This window comes from Pinus tabuliformis, chromosome 8 (assembly GCF_031772625.1).
Source record: "Pinus tabuliformis cultivar Carrire ecotype Pingquan chromosome 8, CPIR1, whole genome shotgun sequence".
Classification (NCBI taxonomy): Eukaryota; Viridiplantae; Streptophyta; class Pinopsida; order Pinales; family Pinaceae; genus Pinus; species Pinus tabuliformis.
In genome coordinates, this window is record NC_142294.1 from 260,196,588 (window position 1) to 260,221,475 (window position 24,888).

General features: G+C 38.0%; 1 pseudogene; it reads right to left on the bottom strand.

Annotated features, from left to right (window-relative positions):
• Positions 1-13,580: 13,580 nt before the first annotated feature.
• Positions 13,581-20,545, bottom strand: LOC149235143 (uncharacterized; annotated as a pseudogene).
• Positions 20,546-24,888: the final 4,343 nt, after the last annotated feature.

Below are 24,888 nucleotides of genomic sequence, written 5' to 3' on the forward strand. Positions count from 1 at the left end.
ATCTTCTTCTCTATCCGGTTTCCTCTAGAGCCTTAAATTATTTAAACCTGTCAAAGAATTCATATTTCTTCTCGAGGAAATATATCCATGTATTCCTTGAGAAGTCATCTATAAATGGTACATATTACATAGAATTTCCCAGTGATGGAACCGACATAGGTCCAAACACATCACTGTGGACAAGCTCTAATATATGTTTTGCCCTCTTACCACCAGAGGGGAAACTCACCCAATTCTGCTTCCCATATACATAATTTTCATAGAAATCAAAATTGAGAGAGATATTATACATACCTTCTACCATGCCTTTACCATGAAGTATTTGAAGACCCTTCTCTCCAATATGTCCAAGCCTTTAATGCCATAGCATGGAATTTTCTCCAGAGACCACTAGATTTTCTGCTCCATTTTCAGGAAACACAAAACCATTGCACCATCAATAACAATTATACCTTGAATCTTATACATATTTCCAATACAAACTCCCCACATCAATACCAATTCTCCCTAACCCATCTTGCAGGTATCTTTCTCGAACACTGATTTTACACCTGCATCATCCATCTTGCTTATAGAAATTATATTTTTGGCCAATGCAGGAATATGTAGAACACCCGGAAGTGTTCTAATCCTTCCACATTTCAACTTCAACTTGAATTTTAAATGACCAACGATTCTAGCCTTCCTTTCGTCCCCTAAAAATACATCACCACCATCATGTTTCTCATACTGGCATAACAACTCTGTATGGGGAGTGAAGTGAGAGGATGAACCTGAGTCAATCAACCATGCCTCATCATCAACATGTGTACTTGAAGAAGAAGCCAAGTACACATCCCCACCTACATGTGAGGTTGTTTTTGCCTCTACAAAAGGAGCATCATCTGATCCCTTTCCTTTTTCAGGAGCTTTAGATTTACAGTCCCTTTTGAAGTTCCCTTCCTTTTTGCATTTCCAGCACACCTTTACAGGTTTTCATGGAGATTTAGATCTCCCTCTAGATTTATATCTCCCACTTGAGGACTTATTTTTATTTCTATTCTGGGACCATCCTCATACAGACAAGGCATCACCATTATGGTCCTACTTATCTTTCAGTCTCATCTCCTCCCATAGCAAGGATGGAACTATTTCATCAAGATGTAAGGCAGTTGCATTGCTACCTATTGCAACAACCAGACTATCTGATGAATATGGTAGAGAACACAACAAACTGATGCAATTATCTTCATCTGAAATTTTAATATCAATGCATAATAGCTGGCTTACCACTGTATTAAATGTGTTCATATTCTTTGTCACTGAGTCACCATATTTCATTCTTAGGTTATACAATTTTTTCTATAGGAACAATTTATTCACCAGAGACTTAGATTGATACAAATTCCCTAACTTGTCCCATATATCCTTAGCCAAAGCTTCCCTTGATACATTCAACAATATTGAATCTGAGACACACAATCGTATTGTGCTCTTTGCCTTCTGACCCAACTTCACCCATTCTTCAGCTGACATTGTTGCTGGTTTAGTATTTAGATCTACCACGATCCACTTATCTTTATCTAGCTGTAGACCCTCCATATTGAGTTTCCACGAGTCAAAACTCTGACCATTAAATTTCACGATCTCTATCTTTCCACTACTTGATATATTTTTTTATTTTACACTAGAAGAATAGATCCCACAGATCTCCCACTAAACACGGTCTACCACAGGGCCGAGAAAAAACCCCTCAGTCGCAAAGGTGTCCCTTTGAGGCCAAAAAAACTGTGATACCAAATGTAGGTTTTAACCCCGTACAGAAATTACCTACATATGAATTCTAAGAAAACAGAAAATAAACAATGGCAAGAGCATAAAACATAAAAAATATATACATAGAGATTTTTCCCTAGATCCCAAAATTGGGGCTACCATATTGATTGTTCATTATGTTCCTTTCAATGTTACAATACATATATATACATTTTGAAGCATCCATAAACCCTGGAATAGAACATAATCATAGATCTCTTGACTAGAACTACAAAATACCATGGACAGAAAACCATCATGCCCAAAACCTTGTGTGAAATCCATGCACAAAACCATAGGTAGGTCTTCCTACCTATTATTGGGTCAAAAAAAGTTTCCCGACACACTGTCGTAGACCCCGTCTAGGGGGGCTACCGCGACCCCTGTAACCCACCAACAGATGGGGTAGTCATGGAAAGAATATAGCATGACCCAACAGGGTTGGTTACAATAAACTGCATATTTTCTTCTCTTTTCCTTTAGATTTCAGGACTTATAAGCCACCAAATGGTCTTCCTATATAAAGAAACCTTCCAAACAAGTGTTAGTGCATACCATAAAATATTTGTCAAGGTTTTTTATTTTCAACAGAAGTGGAACATTGAGTAAATGTTTTAACCGCTTAAAGCTCTCTTGGCATTTTTGAGTCCATTTTATTTTTACCCCTTTCTTTTATAGGGAGCTTATGGGATAGGATAATTAAAAAAATCTTCCTATGAATCTATGGTAGTATCCAGTGATATCCATGAATGATCTCACATCTACAACATCCTTGGGAATTGACCAATTAAATATGACTGTCACCTTTTTGGGATCCACTACAACCCATCTTTATATATCACAAGTCCAAGATATTTTATATTTTCTTGATAAAATTCACTTTTGTTTAACTTAGCTTAAATTTGATGTTCACGAAAAGTACGTTGTAGTATTTCCAAATGTTATTTATGTTCTCCGATTTTTCTTGAATAATTTAGGATGTCATCTATAAATACTAACACAAATTTAACTAGAAACTTACTAAACATATTATTCATTAGGCACATAAAGTTAGCAGGTGCATTTGCAAGTCCAAAAGGAAGCACTGTAAACTTGTAATGTCCATAACAATTTTGAAAATATATTTTTGGAATGTCCTCTCCCTTAATCCTTAGTTGGTGATAACCAAATTTGAGATCTATTTCAGAAAACATTGTTTCCCCTCTTACTTGGTCGAATAAATTGTCAATTATAGGAAGAGGATACTTACTTTTAATTGTCAAATTATTTAACTGCCAGTAGTCAATACACAATATGAGTGTCATGTCCTTGTTCTTGAGAAATAGGACTGGTTCACCCCATGGAGAAATATCGGGTCTAATATACCCTTTATTTAATAATTCATGTAACTACATTTTCAACTCCATTAGTTTCACTACGCTCATCCAGTAAGGTTATTTTGATATCGGTGCTACTCCTAGTATTAGCTCTATAGAAAAATATATCTTTATCTTAAGTGGTAAACCAAATACTTCTTTAGGAAATACATCCATATAATCTCTTATAACTTCTAAATCATTCAAGGATTTGACTGGCTTATTTTTTGAATGCTTCCTCACATGAATGGAAAACAACTAGTAGCCTTTTCTTACTACTCTCTTTAGCTGTAGAGAAGATATTTGGCACATAGAAATGGACTTGAGTATGCCTTTGATAACTTGATTTTCTCCTTTTTTTTTAATTACACGTATTTTATCAAGGAAGTTAAAAATCTCCCTGTGCTCCTCCAACCATTCCTTTCCAACTAAAACATCATATGAACCTAGTGGTATAATGTTTAAATTCATGGTGGTTTGATTTCCATTTAATATAACTAGGAAAGAATTCAACCAATTGGAAAATTTTCTTTTAGTGCCAGTAACTAACTGGACCAGCCAGGAATTTTTGTAGTTTTCAGATTTAGTTTACATTTTTCTACAACCTGGGGACTAATATAACTAAAAATACCACCCGAATATATTAATATAGAGATAGATTGGTTAGAAATAGTACCTCTATTTTCACCATGGTGGACTGTTGCTCTTCCTATCACTCTTCCAAGGCTTTGTTGATACACAAAATGTTTCGAGCCACATCATTAATAGTAGAGGCTCTTGAATTTTCTACAATTTTGGTAAATATTTGGTATCATAGGGACGATTTCTTAAAGGATGGGGTTATTCACAACCTTAAAACTTTAAGGAATCTTTACACTTAAATCCCTTGTTATTGAATTATTTTCATTTGGATTTAGTACGTATCTATGTTCTTTGTTTCTAATTATTGCTTTTCTTTATGTTATGATTCTGGTTACTCTTACTAGATTGTTTAAACAGTCCAGGTTTCGCTCCTTTTCCACCCAGGGAAAACATGTCCTTCTTCTTATTAGGCCATGATTTCTAGTTTTCATCTATCTATTTGGCCCGCTGATAACAAAGTATTTCCTTTCAACTGGCCTCATCCATTTTTGTAGGATTATCATCATTATTTAAAAGACAGTGGGTGAAAAAATATAAAGCGTTATTCTCTTTCTTTTTTCGTCTCTTATGTTTGGCACATATATCAAAAGGTGAGTGATTTTTTTAGCTAACTCATCCATTGACATCTTGCCAAGTTTTAAATCATGGAATTATTTGTCTTTGTGATCAAAATAGAATTCAGTTAAATATTTTCTTTTAAAGAGGCTGAACTTCTTCCCAATTAACCTACTTACTCTCTAAATTATGGATTGCTTCAACTTCTTCCCACCACATGGAAGCTTTTCCTTGAAAATGTTAGGTAGCTAACATCGCCTCTAATTTCATAGAAAATTCATACACTTGAAAATACTTATTGATATTCAACAACCATGCTTTTGATACTTCCTTTGATTCCCCATCATAACTTGGGGGAATAATATTGACGAACTCTCCTTGGAGTTTTATTTTTGGCTTCTTTCTTGGCTTTGAATCAAATTTTGATGAACTATGCTCCTGCACCACCTCAAATTTTTCTTCCTTTCTTTCAACCATCTCTTCAAAGGTATTTTGCTTAAATGCCTCTCCTTATTTTTCTTCACCCCTTTCTGTTTCTGCAGTCTTGGGATTGAATTTATCCCTTAGGTTTTTAATGAGCTATTCTTGATCTACACTAGATTTTAGTAATTGCTTATGTCATGAAATGTGGTTCACTAACTCTATTTTCAAGTCTCTCATCACATTCAATAATTCTTTGGTGGGTACTTTGGATTTTTTACCCAAGTGCACATAGATTTCTTCTTCAACAATGTGGTTATATCATTGTGGTTTTTCCATTTTTTATTTCTCGTGTTTAGTTTTCTTCTTATTTTTTTGCAAACAAAAACATTTATTTTATTAACAAAATAATGGTCATCTCAAAGGCCACAATATTGCAACCTAGTTGCTTTGACACCTGATGCAGGAGCACTCAGCCCAAGGAAAATCATTGTAATTAAGTAGACATAGGGGGTCATGTATTTTTAGGAAGTTGGATTCCTAAGTTATAAATTGATGTAATATTAGGATTTTGAGTTCATAAAATAGAAATTAATTAGATAGTGAGAGGAAGTTGTAAATGCTCTCAAATTAATGAGAACATGAGTGGTGAATAAATGACAACAGTTAGAAGTCAACAAGGACTCTTAAAACAGTTTCATGATTCGAGGAATGAGAGAGAGCTTTTAGGGGTTAATTGAAGTAGAAGTCGACAAAGGATTTAGGAGTCAGTTCAGAGGATTTAGGAGTCAAACCAGGAACAGTTCAACAAAACTTCTGGCATAGATGTAAGCCTGTGGGCAGAGCTCAGAGGGTCCATGATATTGAAGAATAAGCCTATGCGAGACACAGAGTATCAGATATGTAATTGACTATTTATATTTATATATATAGATGTTTATTCCTGACTATGTCAGTGTGTTGAAGAGTATTTCATGAAGGAACTACTTGTGAATTAGTAGGCTCTATAACAAGTTGTAGATAGAATTCTGAAGGACACAGAGGAACATAATGATTCAGAGGAATCATGAATGGATCCTTGAATCCAATTAAGGAACAGAGCGAAGATATGGGGTGAAATAGTGAAGTGAGATTTCATAGAAGAGTAAAGCTCAGATGTAGCTAAGCAGCGGAAGCAGAAGGCGAAGTTTTGAAGGACTACTCAAGAGAAGAGTGATTCAGAGGACCATAATGGGTCATCGAATCAATTAAAGGGATTAAAGCTAAGCTCAGGAGGAATGACACTGTAAAATAGCAGAAAGGCCGAAACCTTTGAATACGAGCAAAACCACAGAAGAATTTAAGACTTAGCGTAAAAACTAAGTAAAAAGGAGGAGCAAAGGAGTAAAGTGTCAGTGCTCAGTAGCCGTTGGATTTGGAAAATCAACGGTCCAGAGGATGTCATTGAGGAACAAGCGGAATATTGCATCGGCAGAGTTATTTATGTAATTTTGGCTGCAAGTGAAAACCTTGACTTACACTAAAAACGAGTGCAAAACATAGTCGGATTTGAAATCCAGACTTGAAATCATATAAAGAGTGTCTTATATCCATATCGAGTCTGTAACGACATCGGATTCATGCATGGAAGTGGAAGGGTCTAGCCTTGATGTTGAGTGAAATGCGATCGTGCAAGTTAATCACAACCATCGGATCGTGAACCAGATTGAAAGTTGCGATTTGATCGCTAATTCGCAATTGGAGGAGTTAAGGGCTAGTGGTTATTGGAATGTCGATGCGCCAATAGCAATAAAGCACTAATCGGCAATCAGAGCGTTCGGAGATCGGAGTTGCGGAAAGGGTCTGAGTAAAGAGTGAACCTGACACATATATAGAACCGGGTGAATTGTTTTTGAAGTCCGAACAAAGGGTTCGGGCGGGGTTTTCCTTTGTATTCGTGAAAGTGTTGTGCCAAGCCTTTTAAGGCTAGAACATATGTTAACTATTCAGATAGTGGAGTCGAAGAAGTGGTGAGGCATATAGGTATGTATGAGCTGTAGAAGAGCCGATAGCGATTGCGATAGAGGTAGCCTCGATAAATGTGCAAAAGTCGTACAGAGGTGGAAAAGCGTATGTTTGCGTAGTTTTCCTTTGTAAAAGGTGTATAAAGGAAAAGAGTGCTGACAGAGTATTTCATGCGATAAAACATATGTAACCAATGCATAAAAGGGGAAGGTTACATATATGCAGGCATTAAAGGGATAATGAAGGTTATGAAGGTTTAAAGGTCGTGATAGGAAGGATTAATGAAAGACTTTAATCAAAGTCTTATAAGAAGGCTTAAGGGTTGATAAAGTTCTGATAGGAGGTTTAGGTGGGGTGATTGAGTTCCGATATAAAGGAACGGATAAAGAGGCCTTAACGATTTGATGGTTGAGGATTTGACTCCTTTGTGAGTTAAATTCTTAGGACAATGTATTTATGTATTTATATGAATATTGTGGGTGTAAGTGGGGGTAACCATGCATCATTTGGTATCAGAGTCGAATTGTAATTAAAACTGTTGGGGTTAAACAGAATAGAGAAATTCTATGTGAAAGAATTAAAAGCAGAGTTATGTGTTAAGGTGTTTATGCAGGCAAGGTAGGATCAGATTCTAATATGAAAAAGGAAGGCACACAGAGGTGATGTGTAGCAGAACTTACAAATGCAAGAGACAGAGGAAATCCATTCAAAGTATAGGTGGAATGGTGAAACAAGATAATGCTGAGATCTTGAAAGTGAGGTAATATGTTCTGTTTTAAATTTAGAATGTGTGTTTTTACACTAATGCACAAGTGACAGCAAGAGAAGCTGTGAGAGGAGACCAGATGTGTTCTTGAAGACAGAGTAAGGAAAATACTCTGATGGAGAAGTGGCACTGAACCTGAAGAATCCAACAAGAGATTGTACAAAGAGGAGAACTGAAGTGTTCTCAAGAGAGAGTGAGAGATTGCAGAAGCCTATAAGCAGCAAAGGTGTTGCTCAAGAGGAGGTTCCAGACAGAGGACCCGTGCTTACCAAAATACTGAGTGAGGAGAGCTTAGTGAGGTAATATCGCAGCGAGGAGGACTAGCTATTGTAGAGGCTTGTTACAGATGAATGAGGAACTCATGAAGAAAGAGGAGAAGAAGATGACTACTGATAGTCATAGCAAAGGTTTAGAGAGAAGCCACATCAGAAGATATGAGAAGAAGGATGCGAAAGCAGATGGCAAGAGGATGAGTCAAGAGGAAATTGACAAAGAGATTTCTGAGTTAAAGGAACAACTTGATGCATTAAGAAGAATACTAGAGGAAAACCAGAGACTAGGTTGGGTCTTTAGGAAGAAGCCAGTGAAGTGGAATGAGTTAAAGAGAAGGCTACGATAGAGGCAAGTAAGGTGGCTGATGGAAAAACTCAAGGAAGTTTAGTTAGAAATGGAAGAGTCCATTTGTGAACTAGAACAGGGAGAAATTCTGGGGGAAAGTGAAGACTAAACTAAAGCTAAAAACTGGAGATCAAGTGAAGATCTCATGGACTATTGGGATAGTTCATAACAGCATGAGGAGATGCTAACTGAAGATGAAGACTTGAAGACTGAAACTTCAATTAAGGGCAAAGAGTCACATGGTTTTAAATCTGAAAATTTGTGTATGTTTCCAGGTGAAACATGTAAAGAAAGACAATTTGCTGATATTGTCATAAAGGAGAAAGAAGACAAGCAGAATCTAAATATGTAGTTGGGGAAAGATACCAAGAAACCAAGTGAAGGACTTGAGGAGATTGAAGACGAGACCATCGATGAATTTCTGAATCATATGCATGATTTAGAATAGGAAGGAGATATGGTGGCTGAACCATCAAGTAGGACCATAAAGTCTTATGTTTTTAAGATTGATAGCTTTTCTGTGGATGCAAAACAAATGTAGGAGAATTTTTATGCAGATGGTGAGACAAGGATAGCTATTGAGGAAGATAAACAGCGAGAGACTGAAGGCGAACTTCAAGAAGAGACTATGATAGCTAAAAACATAGTAATCGATCATCACTCCACCTTGATTATGGGCATAATGGAAATAGCCATGGAAGCTATTGAGACAGTCAAGAGAAAAGAAGGACATCTGTTGAAAGATGTTAAGAAGAAAGAAGTATATGCAAAAGACTTAGCAAAAGGAAAAAGGAGATCTGATGAATTCTCAATAACAAAGGAAGGTATGGAAAATTGTGTGAAATTTCCAAATTCTACTCCAATTGAAATTATCGAGTTATATAGAAAATTAGACTTTCAAAGAAGGGAGTTGGAAAACAGAGGGTAGATGTTCAAGATAGATCACTGAAAGAGAAAAATAAAAACATTTTCCTAAATGACAATCATAAGAAAAAGGAGATGGATATGAAAGTTCAGCAGATTGATCTTGTAGAGAAAGGAGTTCATTACGATGAATAAGAGCAGAGAGATATTATTGGAAAAGATGATGTGGAAGAGAGACTATTTGACAGTCTCATGAGTTCTTTTGAGAATTCAAAACAACATACTGATGTGCTAACAGAGGAGAAAGAAACAGAGCAACAAACTAAATTGTTGCAAAAGGAAGATAAGGCACAAAAGACTTATGTTTTTTATTTTAACAAGTGTTTTGTGAGTATAGGTTTAGTTGCAGATGCTGGAGGAAATTTGGCATAGATGGGTAGCCAAATAAATATGGAAGAAGAAGATTGTATGGAATAATTTAATCCATGGGATAGAGATGCTCAATTGCTGGAGAGAATGGTGCAAAATCATGATTCAGTGCAAGAGGGTAAGGATGATAGGGAGGTAGCAATAAAAGAAAAAGTTGGAGCAAGCAAAGCAAAAGTTGGAGTAAGCAGAGAAAAAGTTGGAACAAGAGCAAAAGAAGAAGAAAAAGTAAGCCAACAACTACAAAGAGGAAGTAACCAACAACAGTTTAAAGAGTTAATGGACAACAACAACAACCTGAAGCAAAGAGAAAGAGGAAGAAGTAAGGGGTAGAGTATGGACCAGCCCAAAGATGTGCTGGAAAAAGAAATTGAAGAAATGTGGAAACTAAAGATGAAGCAGTCCAAATGGAGGAAAATGGTAGTAGCAGGAAGCATGATCAATCGGAGTTTGAACCTGATTGACAAGAAGAAGAAGATGGAGAAAAAGATAGTAGAAGTACAACATCAGCAAAGGAGGAAAGCATTTGGATAGTTACAAAAGAAAGTATGGGATCCAGGAAGACGAAGATCATAAGACACATGATCAGGAGATCATGAATATTTCCTACTTAGGGACTCTGATGCAGGAACATTTAGCCAAAGGAAAATCATTGTAATTAAGTAGACATAGGGGGTCATGTATTTTTAGGAAGTTGGATTCCTAAGTGATAAATTGATGTAATATTAGGCTTTTGAGTGCATAAAATAGAAATTAATTAGATAGTGAGAGGAAGTTGTAAATGCTCTCAAAAAAATGAGAACATGAGTGGTGAATAAATGACAAGAGTTAGAAGTCAATCACGACCCTTAAAACAATTCCATGAATGGAGGGATGAGAGAGAGATTTTAGGAATTAATTGAACTAGAAATGGACAGAGGAATTAGGAGTCAGTTCAGAGAATTTAGGAGTCAAACCAAGATTAGTTCAACCGAAATTTATGGCATAAATGTAAGCCTACGGGCAGAGCTCAGAGGGACCATGATATTGAAGAACAGGCCTGTGCGAGACACAGAGTCTCAGATATGTAATTGACTATTTATATTTATATATATAGATGTTTATTCCTGACTGTGTTAGTGTGTTGAAGAGTATTTCATGAATGAACTACTTGTGAATTCGTAGGCTCTCTAACAGGTTGTAGATAGAATTCTGAAGGACACATAGGAACAAAATGATTCAGAGGAATCTTGAATGGATCCTTGAATCCAATTGAGGAACAGAGGGAAGCTCTGGGGTGAAATAGCAAAGTGAGATTTCGCAGAAGAGTAAAGCTTAGAGGTAGCTGAGAAGTGGAAGCAGAAGGCGAAGTTTTGAAGAACTACGTAAGAGAAGAGTGATTCAGAGGACCATAATGGGTCATTGAATCCATTAGAGGGATTAAAGCCAATCTCAGGAGGAATTGCGCAGTGAAACAACAGAAATGCCAAAACCTTTGAAGAAGAGCAAAACCACAGAGGAACTAAAGACTTAGTGTAAAAACTAAGTAATAAGGAGGAGCGAAGGAGTAAAGTGTCAGTGCTTAGTAGTCATTGGATTTGGAACATCAACGGTCTATATGATGTCGTTGAGGACTAAGTGAAATATTGCATCAGAGGAGTTATTTATGTAATTTTGGCCCGCAAGTGAAAACCTTGACCTACACTAAAAACGAGTGCAAAACATAGTTGGATTTGAAATCCAGACTTGAAATCCTATAAAGAGTGGCCTATATCCATATTGAGTCTGTAAGGACATTAGATTAGCACATGGAAGTGGAAGGGTCTAGACTTGAGGTTGAGTGAAATGCGATCGCGCGAGTTAATCAGAACTGTCGAATCGCAAACCAGATCAACGGGAATGATTTGATCGCTAATTCGCAATCGGAGGAGTTAAGGGATAGCGGTTATTGGAATGTCGATGCGATGATAGCAATAAAGCACTGATTGGCAATCGGAGGGTTTAAAGATCAGAGCTGCGGAGAGGGTCGGAATGAAGAGCGGACTCGATGGATATATAGATCCGAGTGAATTTTTTTTGAAGTCCAAATAAAGGGTTCGGGCGTGGTTTTCCTTTGTATTTGTGAAAGTGTTGTGCCGAGCCTTTTAAGGCTAGAACATACGTTAACTATTCTGATAGTCGCATATTAGAGTCGGAGAAGTGGTGAGGCATACAGGAATGTATGACCCGCGGAAGGGACGATAGCGATTGCGATAGAGGTAGCCTTGTGAAATGTACAGAAGCCGTACAGAGGCAGAAAAGGGTATGTTTGTGAAGTTTTCCTTTGTAAAAGGTGTATAAAGGAAAAGAGTGCTGATAGAGTATTTCATGTGATAAAACATATGTAACCAATGCATAAAAGGGGAAGGTTACATATATGCAGGCATTAAAGGGATAATGAAGGTTATGAAGGTTTAAAGGTCCCGATAGGAAGGATTAATGAAAGAGTTTAATCAAAGTCTTATAAGAAGGCTCGAGGGTTGATAAAGTTTCGATAGGAGGTTTAGGTAGGGTGATTGAGTTCTGATATAAAGGAATAGATAAAGAGGCCTTAACCATTTGATGGTTGAATATTTGACTCTTTTGTGAGTTAAATTCCTGCAACAATGTATTTATGCATTTATATGCATATTGTGGGTGTAGGCGGGGGCAGCCCTACGTCAACACCATCTATAACACCACCTCTATGTTATTTAGAGAAATAAGCATAATTACTAGGATTTTTTTTTTGCAAACATTTGTATATATATCAAATGTATTATTTGTGTCTTTCTGACAAGATGATCCTTGATTTCCCTTTGTAGGAATTATACTTCATATTCACTTTGATTATTTATATGAAAAATGACTTGGTTATATGCTTTATATATGCCATGAGCATGGTATGTACTTTTACTGTTCGTCCAACCACTTTATATGCTATTTGTTGGACACCTAATCCTCTAAGGGTTGGTGTGGAAGCTGAATAGCCAAAAGGAGTCCAAGAAACCACTTGGAATATGAATCCAAGGGTCACACCATGTACTATAAATGTATATAATTTTTTAATAATAAGTGTACTCTCCTAATTATCATTCATATTCTGTTCCTCCCATATGTGTGTTTAACATGGTATCAGAGCAGATGATATCCTGCCCTACTCATATTTGAGCCACTATTTTTTTGGTCTTTCTTTGTGTGTTTGTCAGACCTGAGTGTTGTCTAAAATATTCCAGAATTTATCTGCACCGGTCAGAGCGCAAGTCTCAAATTAGTTAGTGTAACTCCTGTCAAATTTCTCTGCCATATTTTCTGTCCTCTACATTAGTTTTATTGAATGGTGTCTTTAATAATTAGTGGGGTTGGTTAAATGATGGCTCCCTACACACAGTCTGCCTATTGGCCCCAATACATTGCTCTCTGAAATGTTCCTTCGACTAGTACGCTGCTAACCATACCAACCTATTTCCTACAAGCATGACGACCTCAATCGAGGACCATAACTTGATTCTGGCACCCTAGAACACTTGGCCATCCTTAGCTGTATCTCACGTTCAAGATCCTTAACAACGAGATAGCATTCAGGTTTGTAACGTTGAATTATGTCTATAATGTATTGGATTTTCTGGCAACCATCCCATCTGTGTATCTCCTCATAGATGACAGATTGAAACAGTTGTCCAAATTTTATTGGCAGGTTTGGATATTCTGAAAAATGACTATTCTTAGGTGGACAAAAGAATAGTCGAGTGATTCTAAAGAAGGTACTCTCAAATACCTTGCCACGCTGCTCTCCATTGCTATACCTCCGGTTGCATACCTCCATTGCTAGACCTCTGGTTGCTCATACCTCCCATTATATGCAACTAGCAGTTGGATCTCCACTTACATCTTCAACTCTCCACACATATACGTAGCAAGTAGCTCCCATCTGGCTTCAGTAATTCCCCATTTTTTGCCACGTTCACCTCCGCTTACACCGTTGGCTCTCAAAAGGCGTTTTCTTTGAAATTCAATTTCCAAGTCCATGTTTGAGGCATCCTCCTGTCAGGCTTCCATTTCGCTCCAGCTACAACTCACGTGAGGTTGCGAATTCAAACCCTGAGGAGTTGTGGTGGTAGGGTTCTCAACACTTTTTCTTACGAATTGCTAAAGGTTGCATCCCGTAGAATATCAGGCAATAAATTCTTTAATTCTTCAAATGCCCTTTGATTTTTAGAAAGCCTAAGATAGCAAAAAATTATGTGTTTAAGAAATCACACGGGTGGTTTTTATGCAAGTGATGAAACCATGGTTTCCAATACCTGACCTATTGCAAAAAAAAAAAAAAGGCGCTATGTTGTTGCACAAATATATGTTAACCCAACATCATCCAAGAGTATTTTTTGGATGATAAAAGTTACCACTGTCTTTGACAGTTTACTTCCCATCTCCATTGTTCACAAGCAAAGTGGAAAATTAGAATTTATGATAGTCCATAGAGAGTAGAAAATTGACGACATTCGTATCATCCACCTTCACAAGTGCGGCAATCACTTCAAGGTTGGTAAGCCGTAGGTATTCAAATGGTCGTGTCTTGCTGACAGTGTTTACAAAGGATATAGATATAAAGGTATATGAGCATTGAGAAAAAGGCTTCTAGTATCAGGATGTGATTCTAAGCATTGAAGAAGAGATAATGCATTGAAAACACGATTTGAAGCACGATGAGAAATTATTCATAAAATTCATAGAGTTATCCCTCACCAAAACACTAATGCTGCCAGTCACCGGAATACCATTACTGAACCTTTTGAGTCTGCGTTGAATGCAATGTTGAAGCTGTTATTTGTGCATTGATATTTTACTCACCTGATGTGAATTGTTTGTGTTGTTTGAGAGGAAATATCCAACTATTAAATAACTTGGAGTTGCGTAGGGTATTGGTGCATTGGCATCAACATTTGAATGTTGAGCGTTGAGCATTGAATAAGGCAATCTCTTTGGCGTTGTATTGTTCAAAATTGAATGGGTGTGGTTGAAATTCCACCACCTGGAACTACTGTATGCTGCTTTGAATACGTTGAAGGCTATTGTGCACGAGTGTTAATGATATATGGTGTATGGTCAATGAAATATAGAATCTAATCTCATTTCTGTTGGGGTCTTGTTATTGCTGGAAAAGAAGAGCCTGTGGGCTGCAAACCTGTCAAGCTGGACATTCTGTTAAGGCAGCAATATTGGGCTTGATGTGTAGAAATTGAGGCACAAGACATTGTGAAGTGAGAACATGAGCAGACATTAGTGCAAATTAATTTGTGTTGAAAAATTCAAAAATTAATTTTCTAAAACCATTATTGTTTCTACAAATGCATTTTTTGGTCATTTATTGATTTGATTGTTTGAATGATGGAAGAAGTTCATGGATTATTAGAGTTACTAAGCACTCTAATCTTATCTACTAGTGGAAGCACATTTAAAGTCAGAAAAGACACTCTTAGAGATATTCAAACATCTTTACAACATGCAGAAGTAAACATTGCTTTTTTGTAGCTTGAATCTCAACTACAACAAGAAGAATTATAGCAGTTGAGTCATCATTTTGAACCTATTTCTATTTAGAAGATTGAAATAGACTCCCATAAACAACAAGACAATAATTTTACAATTGATTCAGATCCAGTGCCCAATAAAGCAACAGTTGTACATGCAGATGCAAAAGTTCAGTTTGCACTTCCCAAGTCCATCATCAGACCTTTAGAAGAGATTGTCCACAACAAGCACAGAACTAGTCTTGGATATACCAAGGATGTGTCCTTTCACATTCCAAACTACTTAAAGCCCATTCAGTTTTAGAGTGCTAGATTCCTTCATGACAGTTCACCTCGAGCTGTTCCAGATTTTGCCCATCTTTCACAGCAACAGATTGTGAAATGCCAACACTGTGACTGAGTTGGCCATCTAAAAGATCACTGTTTTGATCTTCATCAATGTAAGCACTGTCATAAAACCAGTCATTCTTCAAACATATGCTTCAAAAACAAACATCCTGCAAGAACAATGATTCATCTTGGATGGATTGGTTCTTGGAAATGGGCTTCAACAACCAAGAAGATATTTCACTCATACAACAAGATTTGTTCTCGAGTATTAAATAGTCTTGTAGTTGAGTTTTCACCATCATCTCACCTTGTATCTGACTGGGGGGAAATGATGGTCATCTACAAGTTTCAACGCCACATCAAGCGAGACTGAGCCACAACCTTCATACCAGATTTAGAGTTATAGCTAGAGGCAAAGATGCCCCTAAGCATCCCTTCATTCGGTGATGCCTCTTCAAAGAATTGGGGACACTTCCTCTAGCAAAAGACTTCAGCTTCTTGCCATTTTTGGAAGAGTTCCAGGAATTGCATTAAGCATTCTAGAGTTGTTGGTCATCCTTAAACCATCACAGGTTGAGACCTCCCTTTTTAGGTTGAGGTTCTCCCTTTTAATCGAGGTGAGACCTCCCTTTCATGGTTGAAGGTTTCCCTCTTCAAAACATCTGAAGCACTTCCTCTAGTAGAAGACCTGAGCTTCATGCCAGACTTGGAAGAGTTCTGGGAACTGCACTAAGCATTCCAATGTTGGTGGTCATCCTTAAACCACCTCCCTTTATACCAACATTTTAGAGAGCACATTCAGCCTAGCGCTACCATGCATTTTTGCACATTTTGTATTACAGCTCTCTTCTTGGACGCATACATAACCCTTCAGATTAAGGGGGGGAATGTTGGACACCTAATCCTCTAAGGGTTGGTGTGGAAGGTGAACAACCAAAAGGAGTAAAAGAAACCACTTGGAATATGAATCCAAGGGTCACACCATGTACTATAAATGTATATAATTTGTTAATAATAAGTGTACTCTCCTAATTATCATTCATATTTTGTTGCTCCCATGTGTCTGTTTAACAATATTCAATTGGACCCCTATAGTTATGGATCTACACGATTCCTTCATTATTTATTTCTAGGCCTTGATATTTATGGTTAGTTTGGTGGAAAACCCTATCCAAGCATATGGATAGGAATTAGTTACTATATGTATTCTTATGTCCTTTTAATATGATACTTTTAAAACAATTTTGTCCAACAATTGGTTATTTCTTAAGGTATGTAAAGGTGGTTGGCTATATCATTTTGACCAACACTTATTGCATATATTTATATGTTCATGACGAGGAGATATACCCCATTTATTAAGATTGTCCAAACTATATGTTTACATACTTATAACTTAAATGATTTTTTACCCAATGCTTTATACACTGAGCGCTCAAGAAACTTTATAAATTGTTGGAAATAATACTGAGAAGGGGGGGGGGGGGGGTGAATCAATATTAGCAAATAAATAATCTTTTCATTTCCATTATCATATTCATATACGCTACTTCAGTTAAGGCAACCCACGTGTATACGCAACTGTGTTTAATGCAACTAGTGTATATCCAGTAAACTTATGATTCAGTTAGTTGATCTTTAATGAGTGCATCAGAACATTATTAACCATATAAATAGTAAACAGGTGAAGTAAAATAAAACATATCATCAAACATAAGAAGTACACCATGATATAAGGTGGAAACCCAATGTGGGTGAAAACCACATGCTGCAATCATCTCTATCTTCCTTTTAGTAAGAAACTTCATTTTACAATTTTATACTGGTGCAGACTCATACTAGTACATAGGCACCCACCTATAGAAGGCTACAACCTTTTCTCGTTCTCTAGCTACTACTGGAAGGGAGCTACAACCCCCTAGCTTTTGTACTAGTACATAGGTGTTGACCTACAGAAGGCTACAACCTTCTCTTTTCTTCCAGGGACCACGTTTCATAAATTTTCATACTGGATCCATCAATACAAAAAAGTCACGGCTGCAATACAACCATCAACTCTGAATCACCCAACAACTGAATCACTGAAACCCTGTCATCAAAACACAGTCACCAGAGCACAGAGCAGAGCCCAGAACTCTACAATAACCACTAGAACCAACAACAACCTCAAATATCAAATCTCATAATGTATACACTACTTGACTGTGTTGAACCAGTGTGTATACACTCTTTCACCAAAGGGAACCTGCGTACAGATTTGAAAATAATTACTTATACCTTCGCTACAATTTTCAACTTCAGATATACCCAGAACATAAGATATAAAGGATAAGACATGCGTCAGTATTCAGATATATTCATGATCATTGTTAGGATATTCCGACACATAGGATATAGTTAAGTTCAACTTGGTCTAGTATAGAGTTAGGTTAGAGTTAGGTAAAGTGTGTTTCTTTACCGTTGTACATTTTGTAACTTATAATCCGACGGTCATGATATGTAGTGATCCGACGGTTCACTCTCACCTCGGTATTACCGACACTTGATCCGTGGCTTGACACCCGATTGGTCCATGAGTTCTATTTAAAGCGCATGGAGGGTCATTGTTCGGGTAATTCGTGCATGAGAGAAGCTTATGTAAATTTTCATTCTTTGATTAGTAAATTGCCTGTACTACCCACGTTGGGACAGGCCGTGGATTGTTTCCCTCCTTGCACTTTGAGGGTTTTAACCACGTCAAAAATACTGGTGTATTGATTTGAGATCTGGTTGTGAGCGGTGTCCTTTTGGTGTTCTTTCTGAGGAACTTACCCTGTAAATTCCTACATGGTATCGGAGCTATTTGAGGGCCGCGTCCGTTGGTGATCCAAATCTGAAGCCGGTAGAACTGCATGCGGCTGTCGTTTCCTAGATCTGCTGTTTCTGACTGCTTTCAGGCCGAGAGGACTGCTCTGTTGCATTCGGAGCATCTGTTCCAGTGAGGAACCCCTTTCGTTTCACACGAAAAGGTTTCCGGTAGCCCTAGCTGCGTCATTTTTCAGATCGGGAGGGAAAAAGAGCTTTCTCAAGGCAAGCACGCAAACCAAGGCCCCCCCCCTCTCTCTCTCTCTCTCTCTCTCTCTCTCTCTCTCTCTCTCTCTCTCTCTCTCAAATTTTTTGTATAGATCAATTGGTTCAAAGCTATTTTAAGAGAGTAGAGGTCTTGGGTTCAAGTCTCCATTTTGTGGGGGCGGATTTTTTCATTCTCGCACATTCGCGCACTTTGCCGGCAACTTCAACAATTTTTTTTCAAAAAGCCATAACTTCTTCATCCAGAAGCCCTTTTCAGAGCCGTTTTTTTTTAAACCGCCTATTTTTTCGAGATCTATCCATTGGAACACTTACTTTCAGCATCTTCAGCTTCAGTTTAAAAAAAAAATGGAAAGTCCATGCCAAGTCATTCTTGACAGCACTAACTACTTCCAATGGGTAGCCTACATGGAAGATTTACTTAGAAGTAAAGGTCTCTTCAGAATAGCCACAGACCAAGAGAAGAAACCAAAAGATGAAGACAAGGTTGCAAAATGGGAAAATAGACAAGATCAAGCACGTGGTTTGATAGGGATGTCTATTTCTCCTGATCTTAGATTCCACATTGCAGACCTTGAGACTCCTCATGAAGCATTAGAAAAACTCACTAAAGTGTTTGGGATTAAAAATGAAATTAGAGCCCATCAACTTGAAAATGAGCTGCTTACTTTGGATCCTAATAATTTTTCTTGCATTGAAGATTTCTTGTCCAAATTCAAGACCCTTAGATATCTCTTGGAAGGTGTTAAAGTTAAGAAAGAAGATGGTAACCTTATTTATTCCATCCTTACTAAGTTGGGACCAGCCTACTCTGTATTTGTTTCCACTTTCCATTCTACAAGGGAAGCTTTCATTTGTCAAGGAAAAGACTACAAGGCCCCTTCCTTTGACTCCTTTTGTGATTCCTTAATAAGAGAACAAGAAAAACTCTTACACCTTGGTCTTCTTAATCTTGGAAACTCTTCCACGAAAGCGTTAGCCGCCCAGCAGCAACCAAATTCAAGGAATCCTAAGAAGTCATATCCTCAAAAGAATGGTCCTAAACCATCTCAGCCTCAAAATGAAAGATCATTTCAGCAAAATGATAAGACCAATAAAAACAAATGGAAGAAGACTGATAGACATTGTAACTTTTGTAATCGAGATGGCCACTTAGAATCTAAATGCTTTAAGAAGATGGAAGCCTTGGAAGCCGCAATGAAGAAACATAACATCCATGTGGAGCCTACTTCAACTTCAACTTCCGGAATGGCACTTTCTGCATGTCATTGTCAATCATCTTAGTCTGGTTATGCATTAAATGTATCTTCTTCTTCTTCTCATTCTCATGAGTGGCTCATTGATTCTGGAGCCTCTTGTCACATGGCCAAAAACCAAGCCATGTTTTCTTCTTTAAATGATTGTAACACCAAAAATATATATATTGGTGATGATAGATCTCTTAATGTTGTAGGGACTGGAACTGTTCATCTAGACAATGGTCAGTTTAATGATGTATTATGTGTTCCAACCTTATCCTGCAACCTTCTATCTGTCTATCAGATAACACATTCAAGTGAAGGTAAAATTGTTGAATTTTCACCTCATGATGTTGTAATCAAGGATCTAAAAGATCCTCAACAGATTCTAGCTACTGGTCTTGCTGATGATTCCAAAAGGTTGTATAAGTTTCACAACTTTGGGTCATCAAATCTTCCCTCAGTATTTGTTGCTCATAATGATGAAGTGAGCAAACTTTGGCATGAGCGATTTGGTCACTTAAACTATCGCTCCCTTCAGCATCTATGTAAAGAAAATATGGTGACAGGTCTTCCTATGGTATCTTGCAGAGATGGTGTTTGTTCCGGATGTGTACTCGGAAAACATCATCGGGACAGTTTTGACAAACGTGCCTCTTGGCACGCCTCAGCCCCTTTACAACTTGTGCACAGTGATTTATGTGGTCCTCTTCCTATTGCTTCTTTCTCTGGCTGCAAGTACTTCTTAACTTTCATTGATGGTTTCTCCAGACGCACTTGGGTATACTTCTTAAAACTCAAGAGCGAAGTATTTAACACTTTTTTGGCCTTCAAAGCCTTTGTTGAAAAACAATCTGGACATCAAATTCTTAAGCTAAGAACTGATAATGGTGGAGAATATGTTAAAAACACATTCACCAACTTTTGCACCGAAAATGGAATTCAAATGCAACATACTGTTCCATACACTCCACAACAAAATGGTGTAGCTGAAAGGAAAAATCGCACCTTAAAGGAAATGGCTAATTGTATGCTGGAATCTAAAGGACTCAGTCTTAGTTTTTGGGCCGAAGCAATTAATTGTGCAAATTATATAATCAATCGCACTCCTACTAAGGTTCTAGAGAATATCACTCCAGAAGAAGCTTGGAGTTCCATTAAACCAGATGTAAGTCACTTTCGTGTGTTTGGAAGTGAAGCATGGGCCCATATTCCAGATGAAAAGCATAAAGCTTTAGAACCTAAGAGTGAGAAATGTACTTTTGTTGGATATTCTGAAGATGTAAAAGGTTATAGACTTATTCCATTTAAGTCCAAAAATGTTATCATTAGAAGAGATGTAAAATTTGATGAAAATAAATCGGTCTGCGAGCCTAGTCTGGCGGATGTGCCACCTCTTCCTATCTCTTCTACTTTTGAAAACATTTCTTCTTCAGATGATGAAAGCGAGGATGATAATCCTCCCCCACCTTCTCAGGATCCTCAACTTCCAAGATGGGTCCGTGCTACTCGGGATGCAGCAGATGATCTTGCCGGTGATCCTACAGATCAGCGACGTAGACGTTCTCAGTTTGAAAGAGCCTCTTCTTTACTGGCTCAAGCTCCAGTAAATCATGATCCTGACACTTTTGCAGAAGCTTCAGGCCATCCACATTGGGAAGCAGCTATGAATGAAGAATATCATTCATTGATGACAAATGATACATGGGATCTTGTTCCTCTATCAAAGGGACGCAAACTTGTTAGATGTAAATGGGTTTACAGAACCAAGTATGGACCAGATGGGAAAGTTGATAAACATAAAGCTCGTCTCGTTGCTAAGGGCTTTTCATAGGTTGAAGGCATTGACTACACTGAAACCTTCTCCCCTGTTGCCAAAATGAACTCTATCCGCCTTGTTCTTTCCCTTGCTGCCTCTTTAAAATGGGAAGTCCATTAGATGGATGTTAAATCTGCCTTCTTGCATGGGGACTTGCAGGAAGAAATCTATATGGAACAACCCATTGGCTTCACACAAACAGACTCCAGCGTTGTTTGTCGACTTAAGAAATCCCTTTATGGCCTCAAGCAAGTTCGTCGAGCTTGGTATGCCAAAATGGATAGCTTTCTTTTAAAATCTGGCTTTTCTAGGTGTCATTCTGACAATACTGTCTACACCAAGAAAGTGGGAAACTCTTTTATCATCCTTGTTCTTTATGTTGATGATCTTATTCTTACTGGTAATGATCCCAACCTTATAAACCATGTGAAGTCCAACCTTAAAAAGAAATTTGAAATGACAAACTTAGGACACTTACACTATTTTCTCGGTCTTCAAGTCTTGCAATCCCAGGAGGGTATTTTCCTTTCCCAGTCCAAGTATGCTTGTGATATTCTTCGTCATTTTCACATGGAAGACTGTAAGCCAGCCCCTTCTCCCTTTCAGTCTGGAGTCAAACTTTCAGTCTCTTGTACTTCTCCTGAAGTTGATGCTACCCTATACCGTCAACTTGTCGGAAAACTCTTGTATTTAACCCATACTCGTCCTGATCTTTCCTTTGTTGTTGGCCTTGTTGCTCGTTTTATGCAAAACCCCCGTGAAAGTCATTGGAAAGCAGCTAAAAGAATACTTCGTTATGTTCGAGGTACAATACAGTTTGGGATTCATTACAGTGCCAAAGCAGCTCCTCTGTTAGTTGGTTTCACTGATTCTGATTGGGCTGGTGACCCTGATGATCGGAAGTCTACTGCCGGTTATGTCTTCACTCTTGGTTCAGGACCTATTACATGGGCTTGTAAGAAACAGGCTGCCATTTCTCTTTCGTCAGCAGAAGCAGAGTATCGTGGTGTTGTGGAAGCTAGTAAGGAAGCCTTGTGGCTTCGTCAGATCCTATCAGAGTTTGGCTTTGAGTAGCAGCATCCAACCACACTTTGGTGTGATAATCAAAGTACCATTCAGCTATGCAAAGATCCAGTCCAGCATCAGCGCATCAAACACATTGAACTACACATGCACTTCATCAGAAAGCTCATTCATGACCATGTTCTTGAAGTGCAATATTGTCCAACAGATGATCAGGTTGCAGACATCTTCACAAAGGCTCTCACAGAGGCGAAGTTCACTAAACTTCGATATATGCTTGGAGTTCAGGAAGTTGTCACTAAGGGGGGATAGGCTCTAGTGCCTCCTTCCTTCTCCTATTGTGTCATATTTGTAAATCCTTCAATCCTATCCCAAGTTGTTCTTAAGGGGGGATGTTAGGATATTCCGACACATAGGATATAGTTAAGTTCAACTTGGTCTAGTATAGAGTTAGGTTAGAGTTATGTAAAGTGTGTTTCTTTACCATTGTACATTTTGTAACTTACAATCCGACGGTCACGATATGTAGTGATCTGACGGTTCACTCTCACCTCGGTATTACCGACACTTGATCCGTGGCTTGACACCCGATTGGTCCATGAGTTCTATTTAAAGCGCATGGAGGGTCATTATTCGGGTAATTCGTGCATGAGAGAAGCTTATGTAAATTTTCATTCTTTGATTAATAAATTGCCTGTAGTACCCACGTTGGGACAGGCCGTGGACTGTTTCCCTCCTTGCACTTTGAGGGTTTTAACCACGTCAAAAATATTGGTGTATTGATTTGAGATCTGGTTGTGAGCGGTGTCCTTTTGGTGTTCTTTCTGAGGAACTTACCCTGTAAATTCCTACAATCATACCATATAATGATAATGCATTTTAGTCTTCATGATCCCGGTTCATCAACCTTTATCAACCGCATAAGTGCACCCTTGGTTCAGATCGAGCAAAGCATCACAAACGCATAACTAGCATACTAGATCTCACACTTCATCAGATATTCATTACGTGAATACTTAAACTTTGGCCTAATGATCTTCTCCTTATATAGGTTTAGGCCTCTCTCAATACCATGGTCCAAAACCACGTAGGACCAATACCTTGGACCCAATACCTGGGGTCAATACCTCAGACCAAATACCACGTACCAAAACTTAGTTTTCCGACATGTACGCGCCTTTCCTTCGGTGAAAGTGCATGTGTATGTTATACATGCCTTGTATATAGTGAACCTGCGTATATACGCAACTTGGTATGTAGTGAACCTGCGTATATACGTGGCATGGTATATAATGAACCTGCATGTGTACATGACTTGGTATATAGTGAACCTACGTAAATACGCGACTTGGTATATAGTAAACTTGCGTATACCTTTCTTTCTTCATTCTGTGAATTTGAACGATGATCTGTTATCTGAGTGAGTTTCCATCAAGGACAACACTTGATTCATCCCTGTATCATAATTCCAACAATCTCCCCCTTTAGACTTGATGGAAACAACCACACCAAGTCACTCCCCCCCTTTGACATCGAGGGCAAAGGGCGGACCAAGATATTTTCTCCCTTGATATACATTCTGCTGTCCATACTCCCCCTGAGTACATGCTGAAATCTCTGGTTGAGCTCCCCCTTTCTATATGCTAAGATGGATTAATCCGTCCATGCTCCCCCTGAGCACATGCTGAGTCTAAACAAGACCATGATAGTCATTAGAAACTATCATACACCATATGATCTGCACTATAAGCATCTCTCATCAACATCAACGACCTGTAACCTGCAATATCATTCTCTTGACCAACCAACAGTAAGTACCAAGATGTATCATTTAGCCACATAAGCATTATCACCAAATTTCTGTAACCATAATGCCAACAATGCCAACAATTATGCCAGCAATTATTCGAAGCATATTCTCCCCCTGAACCTGTGCCAACTAACACATACCATGTCTAAACCATATCAGACTTCTTTCCTTGAGTCTGTCCTACTGCTTTTTCTTCAGAGCTCCATACAGGCAACTCTGCAGCCTCTAACTCGCGTATATACACGATTTCTCTTTATAATATCTACATATGTAAATTAGAATACTGAAGGTCTACACTTTCAGTTTCCCCTGTGTCTTTTATGTTTGCTAACTGAGTTATGCCACATATTTTTGATTCTAATTCTATCTTCTTCAATACCTGGAATTGCGATGATATATGATCCTTTTGCTTTGGTGTCTGAATTTTTCTCCTGCATTCCTTTACTTTATGTCCAAACTTGTTACATACATAACATCTTAAATGTTTCGTATTCCTTTTATTGCAATCAATAGCTTTGTGACCAAACATATTGCAAGCAAAACAATATCCCTTAAAGTACCTGGAACATGATGATCTTTCTATGTGATGGTCTTGAAACATTCTTCTTCTGCATTTGGCTACAATAT